The sequence below is a fragment of the Papaver somniferum genome, chromosome 10 (genome assembly GCF_003573695.1).
Source record: "Papaver somniferum cultivar HN1 chromosome 10, ASM357369v1, whole genome shotgun sequence".
Taxonomy (NCBI): Eukaryota; Viridiplantae; Streptophyta; class Magnoliopsida; order Ranunculales; family Papaveraceae; genus Papaver; species Papaver somniferum.
In genome coordinates, this window is record NC_039367.1 from 165,826,430 (window position 1) to 165,837,183 (window position 10,754).

Sequence of the window (10,754 nt, forward strand, 5' to 3'; positions counted from 1 at the left end):
CACTGTAATAACCAATGGAGATGTGTGGTTCAAATTTTCTTTTGGTATTTCTGCCGCCATAACCTTCCTTCCTTCCTTCAAAATTTCGTTTATGTATTCTTCCTTTGATGTTTTCATGGAATTCATTAACTATCGTTTTTGTTATCATATTACATTCCAATCTTTTGTCATCTTCATTAATTCTAATCATCTTTCATTTAACTGGTTCACTGATTTATTTAATCACTTTCTTGATTTGAACATTCTCAACAACAATTTTCAACTTTCGATCTTCAATTCCTTGTTTCTAGCGCCATTATGTAGTTGCAGGAAATCCTACACTATACCCCTCATATGTTTCATTATTACTCAACTCATTTTTAGATTTACACTATTAATTTTATTGATCAATCTTTGAATATTCTTACAAGAAAAGATAAAGGAATCAAGAATGACTTCTGTTCTAGACTTTCTCTCTCCTATTTACTTGTTTCTTACTCAAAAAAGATCTCTCTTCTTCCTTTATAAATGAACGACTATTTATAGGGAAAGACATAGTGGATGAAAGCTAATCTGTCCTTTAGTTTCGAATATGACTTGCGACATTCTCGCAACCTTACAAATCTTAATCTCGCAAATTCTCTAATTTTCGCAGGACCATCACATCTTTCTCATGATTTTAGCTGACGTCGTTTATTATATCATTTCTGAAATTGTTCTGCGACGCTGTTGTGCTGTGTTGTTGATAATTTCGCTAAGATATTATTGTTGCGAGATTCTGATCCTACAAAATTAATGACAGACCGGGTTTATCTTAAGTTGCACTACGAAAGCAGGACGTTAAGGTAATAACAAGAACCATAGATTTAAACATTTTTGTCATCACAAGCAGTTAGAAGCTTTTCGAATAAGTGACCAACAGCTTATATATGGACAGATTGTTATACTTTGTATTTTTTTATTTTTCCTCCAGGATTGAGGCCGACAAGGTTCCTTCCTACTCTTTATGCTTGAATCTCTCTTCATTTCCCCGACTCAGATTTTTATGATCCATTGATGGAACCGTTAACAGTGTAATTTGTGTACAAAACTTACCGTTTCATTTATAAGGCTTGCGTACCAATTATTTGTTCTCAAATTAAGTTCTTACTGTGTGTGCCTACATCACGACAGGAAGGAAATGAATTTGCAAAGGATTTCTATATGAGTAAGTTAAGGTATGAGTTATATCGTCCAGTTTACCTTCGTAAATTGGATTTGACAAGAGCTGTGAAGTTCTTTGCGTTATTTCATGAAGTAAAAGAGGAATTGGCGAGAACTCAATGAGCGGTTTGTGATCCCGGCCTGTAATGCTAGATGGGTGCGCCATTTATATGTTGCAGCTGCAAGGTTTTTGAATGAAATGGTTAGTGCCTTTCTTATAGCGTAATTATAAGTTACGGGGATTGCCATTGGTGCCACACTTATGAATCTGAAAACTGGAACAACATTGCGTTTAGATGTTCGTTTTAGTTGTTATATACGAAATGCTCCTATATAGTTATCATGGTTTGTATAATCTTCAATAACAATTATACATTGAATCTGTTGTTGGTTGTCACCATATGAGAGCGGTGCATCGTATTTGTGTGGACAAAGTGTAAGTTTCCGGGTTGGGCCTATTACATGCAAATGGGACCACAAAATCACTACAGGTACTTTGGCATTGACAGGTTCATACGATGAAAAGATGCGTCTGGCAAGTTTCAAGTTTCTCTTGACTTCACTGTTTCAAAAGAATTTTGGGCAATCCAGTTTTTGAGTAGCACTTCATGATCATTTCTAACCCCTATTTTCAGGTTTTGCTTCATGTTTTTTCTTTTGTTTTTATTTTTTTAATGATATTGCTTATTAGGTATTGTTTTTTTCTTCTTTATATCAGTTTTTCTGAGGCAATAGGATGGAAAAAAGTTGACTACATTCTAAGAAGAATTACAGTACAGGAATATTTCACCAATTCAGAAACCTAGCCCGTGCATCAACTGCACGGGCATAGAAAGCCTTGTATTATATATAATAGCAACTATGCGCAAAGATGTATTGCCGTCGTCTTCGAATATGGTTGAACCCTTGCATAGAACCATTAGTAGAACTCCAGAAGCAAACAAGATTATGTAAGAAGCTTCATTAAATTAAAATCAAATAGGTTACATACATCAAGGTTGAGAGCTTACAGCTAGGAGTAGTGAGCTTACAAGTCCTGAAGCAAATACTCTTGCATAAACCCATTCCATATCCAGTTCTACCATCCAAAGGATGACATACCTAGAATCATACCATAAAAACAAAATACTAAACTAATCGACGGTAATACCACACAAAAATTACCCCTAAATCTCTTTTCCTACTACCAAATTTGGACAAAAAGGTAGCTATCGGAAGTATTGCATTTATATACCTTTGTGAAGCCTCGATGATATGTTCTTCACGTCCCATTAAAAGACCTAGAACCATCCAATGGAATCAGTGCAGTAATTTTTGAGGGATTTCCTTAACCTGAATACACAATTCTCACGTTGGCACAAGCACCAACACTTTAAACCAAAAAAATCCCAATGCCAATCCTAGCTTACCAATTTAGCACACATGTGATAAACTTTTAAAAGAAAAATCATGCTGAGTTAAGGCTTTATCATTGTTTCATGAGACTGCCCGATTCTCGGACGAAGGATTAAAGTGGTAAGATCCATAAGTGTTGAGCCTTAACTATCATAACAAAATGCGCAACCATTCAAGATAAAAAATATAAACTTAATACTTGATATTGGTTATCATAGGGAAGGAGAACTGTAGCTAGCTTGGTGGTGTGTTGGTGGCTGCAAATGGTGATGATGCAATTGAACTTGTGAAGCTGTGAATGGTATGACGCAAATAAGTGTTGAATGCATCATCTCACAGTCTTATTATTAAGCATTTGGCCATCAGGCTGCAACAAGAAAAACCAAGAGTTCATTAAGTAATTAGATTAACAGCCTATCAGGGACGGAGCCACATGGAGAGGTGGGTGTGCAATTGAACCTCCTCAAATGTGAGCTCTTAGGCCAAATTTGAACTAATTTATCCCATTTTTAGTCATTTTAATCATTTTGCACCCCTTAAAATATGTGTTGATTGGTAACTTGACAATCCATTTCTCGGATCCTAGCTCCGCCCCTGCTGCTTATGGCACCAAATAATTGTAAAAACAAATCATATAAACCAGATTAACCTAATATGTATAGATCAAAATCGTTTTGCTTTAAAGAAGAGAAAAGTCTGTTATATTCAACTTGAAACAGAAAATGTTGATATCTCCAAGGAAAAAGTGATAACGCAAGAAAATGTTGTCTTAAAAATTCATGTAAACCAAAACCATTCAGATCTGTGAAGCAATTCATATGTCAACAGATTTAATCTTCAATCCGTCACAGAACAAGATTCAGCTGGAAGAAAAGCTAAAATGGAAAGTAAATAATCAAAACCCTTAAAATTAAAGATTGAAAACCAAAATCAATAAATAAAGTAGGGATTATACCATCCTACAACCAGATCGAAGTCTCAGAATCTTCACACAGCAGAATCTTCAAGGTTTTGCACTTGAAGTGCAAATTCAAAATCTAGATAAAATTAAATTTAGGGTTTACAAAATCAATTTGAAATCAATGTTCCAGGGTTTTGATTTATGTAAAAGGCTTTATCATTCAGAGTAAGTGAGAAGGTGGTTTTCTATGGTTTTGATTTATGTAAAAGGTTATCTTACAGAGAAAGTGAGACGGCGGTTGTGATGGTGGTTGCAGGAGTGATAAGGAAACGGATGGTGGTGGCGGCGGTGATGGGTTAGGAGGACGAAGAGATGATTGGCTCTCTTATTATTGTTCATTTGGGAGCAGAAAATATGTAAGAAAAGATAAGAGAAGGCGACTGCAGTTTTGTGTTTGCTAATGGCGGAGGAAGAGATGAACCGAAAAAAGAGAAAGGGATACTGAAAATAAAAAGTGAAAACTATAGGGAGACCCGTTCTCCCAGACTTTTCTACTATGAAACCCACGCTCAGAAAAACACAGGCGCGCATCCATTTTCTGGAAGAAAATTATTCTCAAACCCATAATTTCTGAAATTATGTTTCGGTCTTTTTTTTTTTTTTCTTCTTCTTCTCAGATTCGTATCTCCCTACAACTTTCTTTCCTATCTATCGACGGAGTCCAAAATCTCGATTGAGATTAGAAATTGCAGCAACCAAGTTGGGTCCGTTTGTCAACTGGATTGGGTGTATTCAAGGATTCGTTTGTGATTCCAATCATCTACAGTTGAGGTAATGTTTGAGAGGAAGAAGTTAGGGTCTGATTTGTTGATGTAATTGATTATGAATGAAGTTTTAGAAGATCAAATAAGGAATTTGGTGAAGTTGCAAAACTGAAATCAACAAAGAAAAGGGGATCTGAGACTGATTGATTAAATGGGTTTTGGTGGTTGTGTTCGAAGAATCGGGAGCTCGAGATGATGTAGAAGTTTGGGTTGTATTTTAACTCAAGAGAGCCTGGAAAGAAGAATTTCTTACATCCCCTCTTTTCTCTGTCCAAGAGATGTTGTTGTTGTGGTTGATTGTGACAGTTAATGATGATGAATGAGTCTAGTTTATAATTCCTGGAAGAAGTGGAGTTATTGGGATGTGTTGAATGTGAAATTGCAGGAATTGGAGAGCTGAAGGAGATGGTTTCTCAACATACAACAACACCATCAGGTAGCGTATATCAACTATTCGACAGAAAAGCTGAACCACCATCTTATTACCATCTAGTTAGCAGCTGTTACAATGATTGATGCTATGGGCATTGTTGATTATCTGGATCGTGTAAGAAGAGGAGAAGAAACAAATGCTGCTGCAGATGCTTGTGTGGGTGTTGTGTGTTGTTGCCGTGGATTTGAAACCAGCAAGATATCGAAGGATACATGTTGTCTATGGTGAGGGTTTGGTACAGTTCTGGCAGCGAGAAAAGAAGGAAGAAAAGGCTGCAGAGTGATTCGCAAATTTGGTTAGTGTTGTGGAAGATTTGGTAAAGGCTAAACAACAAGAACATAACCAGCTGCAGCTGCTTGACCGCACCGTTTCCTTGCTAGTTTGTTGTGCGTTTGTGGGATGAGTACAAGGGTTGTTTGCAGCGGATGTGGCGTTAATTAGAAGCCAGTAGGGTGAGCTAACCTGTTATGCATCTACAAAATTTGTTGCATAACTTGTTATGCAGTCCAGAAAACGGTTGCATAGCACGTTATGCATCAACTTTTTCGTCACTATTGAAACCAACAAAAACAAAGACTGCACAACTTGTCATGCACCTACAATAATATCTGCATAACATGTTATGCAGTCGTGAAAATTGATGCATAACCTGTTATGCATCCGAAAATATGGCTGCATAAAAAATTATGCATCGAGAAATTTGTTGCACAATCTTTTATGCATCGAGAAAATAGATGCATAACCAGTTATGCATCCGAAAATATGTTGCATAATGCATTATGCATCAATTTTTTATGTACGCACTAAAATCAACCAAAACAATGGCTACATAACTTGTTATAGATGCATAACTTTGTTATGCAGATGCATAATTTGTTATGCAGTCGAGAAAATGGTTGCATAATTCGTTATGCGTCTGCAGAATGTGTTATGCATCTTTTTTGGTGGCTGCATAATGATTATGTAGTCAGTTTTCGAAATTTTGCCTAAAATGATGATCACCTCCGATTTTTTCGTGAAAAACAAAAATTTAATATTGTTGTTTGTACTCGTTGCGTATCTCTCTTAAAAAGATTTCCAACGATATAAAATTTGTAAAATTCCAAGGCGCGGATTTTTAGATATGTTATATCCAAGTTGTGTTGCCAATTATACCCCTGATGCATAACCCGTCATACGGATGCATAATCCGCCATGCATACATTTATAAGTTCGTATAATTATGAGTGTCACGGTACCTAAAATTAATTGTGGACCTGAGAATGAGAATTTTTTTTTTGGGTCTTTCCCTAATTTTCCCAAATAAAAAAGAATGGACCGTAGAGATGATTTTTAAGATTCTCATATATAAAAAACAAAAAATTAAAAACACATTATTAATAAAAGGCCCTACTAATAAAAATAAATAAAAAAGAATAGACCGCAGAGATGATTTTTAAGATTCTCATATATAAAAAACAAAAAATTAAAAACACATTATTAATAAAAGGCCCTACTAATAAAAATATTATTATAATCCATTACTAAAAGGCCCTATTAAATAAAAATATTATTATAACAAGTGCCTTTCATGCCCGTGCAAATGCATGGGCTAGGGTCATAAAATTGCTTCACGTTCTTTAGATTAAGGACGGTTATGCGCGGTTAATGACCAATTTAAATTTTGAAGTCAAAACCTTATTATATATCCAAGAATCCTCCCCATATTAACAAATACTAAGGACATTATGTGAATAAATAAATTGTGAATAACATTTTAATATACCTGATTATTACTTTAACAGACAATTCAGAAGACAACATGTTCACAAATATATTGTGAATAACATTTTAATCTACCTGATTATTGCATTAATCCTTTAGAAAAACATGAAACCAAAGTTAGCCACCTAAGAATGAAGGCGTACATAAACTGCATATGAGCTCAAGCAGGAAATCACCTATTGGAGATGATGCAAGCAGTACTTTACCTTCTTATGTAACCCTACTTGAGTGGTAACATTTAACAAGATCACAAAATATATCAAGCGTAATCTGACAGCTATTCAAGCGTTATACACCTAATAACGAAGGGAAGGAAAGGGACTTCGAAATTATGAAAAACTAAAATAAAAATAAGTTGGATACCTATTCAAGCATGATCTGATCATGAGGATTTCAAATTTCCTATCAGTTCCGTTCAGTAACAATTTTTCTTTGGGGTTAAGGTAATCCATCTGGGCCAACAATCGATCTGGTTCATACCTGTACAGTAGTTTCATATCCATGGGGACAACATCTTGTAAAATAACATCAAGATTTATTTCCGATTACTGGAAAAAAAAATCTGAAATTGATATCGATTTACATTTTTAGTGTTGATTGATATATATGTATACCGCTTTCCGTTTGAAGTAGATTCTCTTGATTGTCAGATTATAGTTGTCTCCCATGATATCATGCCCTTTCGATTTGATACAGTTGCACCTTTTCTTCGCCTTCTTCAAATTATACAGTGAACTATCTACATTGCACTACAAATTTACAGTCAATATATTGTCCAGTTGTATAAAATATTCTGAATTTCAATTTTTTACCTGTTTATTGTACAGTACGGAAACAGGGAATTTGATTATTGATGGTGCCACTTCATCAAAATGCTACAACTTGTACCAAATCTGTATGGCCTTGTATGTTCACTTTTCTTCTGTACTTATAGTTGAACTATGATTAGCTTTGAAATATGTTTCGTTCTAATTCTGAAAGAAAAAGCCTTTAATTTTGAAAAATGTTACCTGATTACCGGCTTTGGGATTTTTTGGTCACACTTTTTACGCGGATACTCAGTGATCAATCTTTGAGAACCTCAACTTGCATTTTGAGCATGAATCGTATTGGCAACCATTCGATGAAGAGGATGCCTTAAAAACCATATTCTCACCCTTTTTAAATGGTAAAAGCTCGTAAGCACCAGGCAAACAAAATATATACGCCTAACTGACAGAAAAAAAAAAAAAACAAAAAAACACGTCTTCATTAGTTTCTAACTCATTTTCATCTTCATAGAGTTTCTTACCTTTGCCTTCTCGATCAAGAAGATTTAACCAAAAACCGAACTTAGTAAAGAAAGATACTGCCTCATTTTCATTATGCAATCCCTCTCCCTTGGCTGGAGTTTCCGCTGCTAAATGGCCGACTATTTCATCTTTGGGTCCCCAATCAGGGGTTACCATCATATATAAAATAAATAAATTAGACTTACAGAGAAAATACATTTAACAAATTTTCATATCATGGAAATCAATTAGTAGTTTGGTATACTATTCCTAGATAAATGTTGAACGGTAAAACGCAATACATTCTGAATATGATTAGCTTATTAATTTTCTTCCTGCGGAATCCAACTCTAGGTCCATCTGTTAAACAAATAAAAATGGTCGAGAAATAAACCGGAAGGTCGACAGACTTTGAACTAACAGAACATGGAACTGTGGGGATAAACATACCTCGCCATATATAGATAAACATGGACTCCAAGTGTGAACACATAAATCACGAAGCCATCTGCTTGTTCACAACCAGTATTCGCACACGTTCTAATTCTAAAATGGTGCGTCGGAAGCGTAAAAGGGATGATTATATCGATTCAGCGACTCAAAACCCTCGAACTTGTCATTGTCTAGTCGAGTATTATCATAAATAATGTTCGTACGAAGGAAATAACAGAGAATCAAGTATAAATGTAAAGCACATGAAGCTCAACGAGGAATGTAAAGTACTGAAATGTAAATAAGGCAAAGATTTACGTGGTTCGGCACCAAGGCCTACGTCCACGGGACTGGTGTTTCACTATGTATTGAATGATTACAAAGATAGTCGAATGACTTTAGAGTATCCATAGGTCTGCAGGAATAGGAAGATTACTTACTCTTCCTATTTCTCTCTCTTATATTCTCCTATAATTGCTCTCGATTGGTCGACCCCTTCTCTCTTAGTGGAGAGGGGTATTTACAGGGTTGGAGCGTGGGTCCTACTTCTGAGGTGCCGTTGTAATCTTATCTTCTTGTGCTTTGTGCCCATTACGCATGGGTCCTCGGCATATGCTGCGGCCTGAGCTTGAATACGAAGGGTTATCCTCGCCTCTTCCATGAGCTGATTGACACATGTATATCTCTTTGGTATTTAATGCGGGTAGATGGATGTCTGGTCGTGTCAGACAAGTGTCTCTTTGTCTGGTCATATCTGTGTCAGTCAAACTTCCTCTCAGCCGTTGATCTGGGATCTTCCGCGGGATTGGGTGTATTAACACCCAAGGGGTATTATCTGGTGCTCCTCTGGGCCATCATACCTTTGTGATCCTCTGTCCCTGATCGTCGGATCTGCTGACGGGTGGCATCTTCTGAGGAGATGCTTGCTATCATGTTTTGATATCTTGTTTTGCATGCCTTCCACGTGTCTCTTTCTGTACATGTGGTGGATGATGAAAGGTGTAGATACAACTTGCCCCTCTTCTTCTGACTTGGGCGTATTTTGCAATTTAGAAGAAGAAAGGTCGTCCTACAAGTTTCCCACTTTGCATTAACTTTCCCCATAACTGCTCCTTGGTGCAAGGAACGATTATTATCTTCTCTAGCTTCATAATTAGGAAAGAGAATGTGGAAAAAAAAACATTTATCCTCTTCTTGTCAGTGTTCATCCTCTTCTTGTTTTATATTCTTTTTTCTAGTCATTTATTATCGTCATTCTTGTGAGGAAGATAACAACATTCAATTTTCTGTCTCTTTCGCTCTCGATCGTTGTTGCCCCTGTATCGCAGACAACTAGCTTTTGATATCTCCGATCCTCCTTTCTTCGACTGTCGTTGGTGCTTGTCGTCCTCTTCTATACAGGTATGGGGTTTTTCATTAGCTTCCCATTATTGATTTTTCTATGTATCTACCCGTTTGTTTCCTGCTGCTGTATTTGTTGGCTTTGTGATGAAGAACACACATATCGAAGCATATATGCTTTCCCATGTCATTTGTTACGAAGTCTGTGAGTCTGTATGTAAGTATTATCCATGGAGTTAGATGGAGTATTTCTGGTTATTTTTAGTTCTTAGGGTTTTTAATATTTATCCGGATGAACCATCAATTATGGAATTTTTGATCTTTAGTGATCTCCTCATATTCTTCTCTAAACTGTTTTTGTGTTTCCTCGTAGATATGTCTGATCGTCCGCGGGCTCCTTACCAAACCTCGACGTCTAGTCCGCCAGGATCCCCTCCGCGTCGAGATTCTGACAGTTCTCCTCTTGGGGAGGGTCCTTACAAGTCTTCGCAATCGGATCCTCGGGGTCATAGGGTTTCATCTTCCTCCGGTGCGAAGGTTGTGCCTACTAAGAAAAGGGATGTTCCGAAGGGTCCTTCTGGATCTAGGTATGCTGTTAACCGCGCCCCTTCTCGTCCTCGTGAAGATTCTAGGAGTACGCAGGCTCCTCCTCGTGATGACTCTAGGAGTACGCGGGCTCCTCCTCTTCGTAGTGAAACACTGGATGTTCCGCCCCTTCGTTCAATGGCTCCTCCTTCTTTGCCGCCTCCTCCCGCAGTTTCTTTCAAAGGGAAGTACTCCAAGGGTACTATGTCGAGAGCTGGTCCGTCTAAAAATCTTCCTTCTAAAAGGAAAGCTTCGGAATCGAGTCCTACTTCTGATTCCGCAGAAGAAGAAGAAACTCTCCCCGTGATACGCAGTATTTCAGTTGGTAAGAAGAAAGTCACTTTCAAGCATATTGATCTTGAGATGTTCAAGGAAAAACATGAACTTCAAGCTTTTGAGGTTCGCTTCTATGCCCCTGACGATGATATCACTTACGAGCTCCTTGCTAAGTATCAGTTTGACGAGTTTCATCTGTTGACTACGGTTGGAGCCTTCGAGGCGGGTCTCATATTGCCCCTATATAAGTCGGGTGACTCCTTTTATTATGACGTGTTGGCTAGTCGCGAAGGATCTTCCACGAACACTCATAATCGTTCCGTGTGACAACTATCTGGGAATTATCTTCG

The 10,754-nt window shown here is 37.1% G+C and overlaps 1 long non-coding RNA gene across 1 annotated transcript; it reads right to left on the reverse strand.

Annotated features, from left to right (window-relative positions):
- Window positions 1-2,131: 2,131 nt before the first annotated feature.
- On the reverse strand, window positions 2,132-3,970 carry LOC113317517. The gene is made up of 2 exons (XR_003343604.1): window positions 3,533-3,970; window positions 2,132-2,944 (listed from the first exon to the last, which is right to left on the reverse strand). It is a non-coding gene; the product is annotated as an uncharacterized LOC113317517 (long non-coding RNA).
- Between the last annotated feature and the right edge of the window lie 6,784 nt (window positions 3,971-10,754).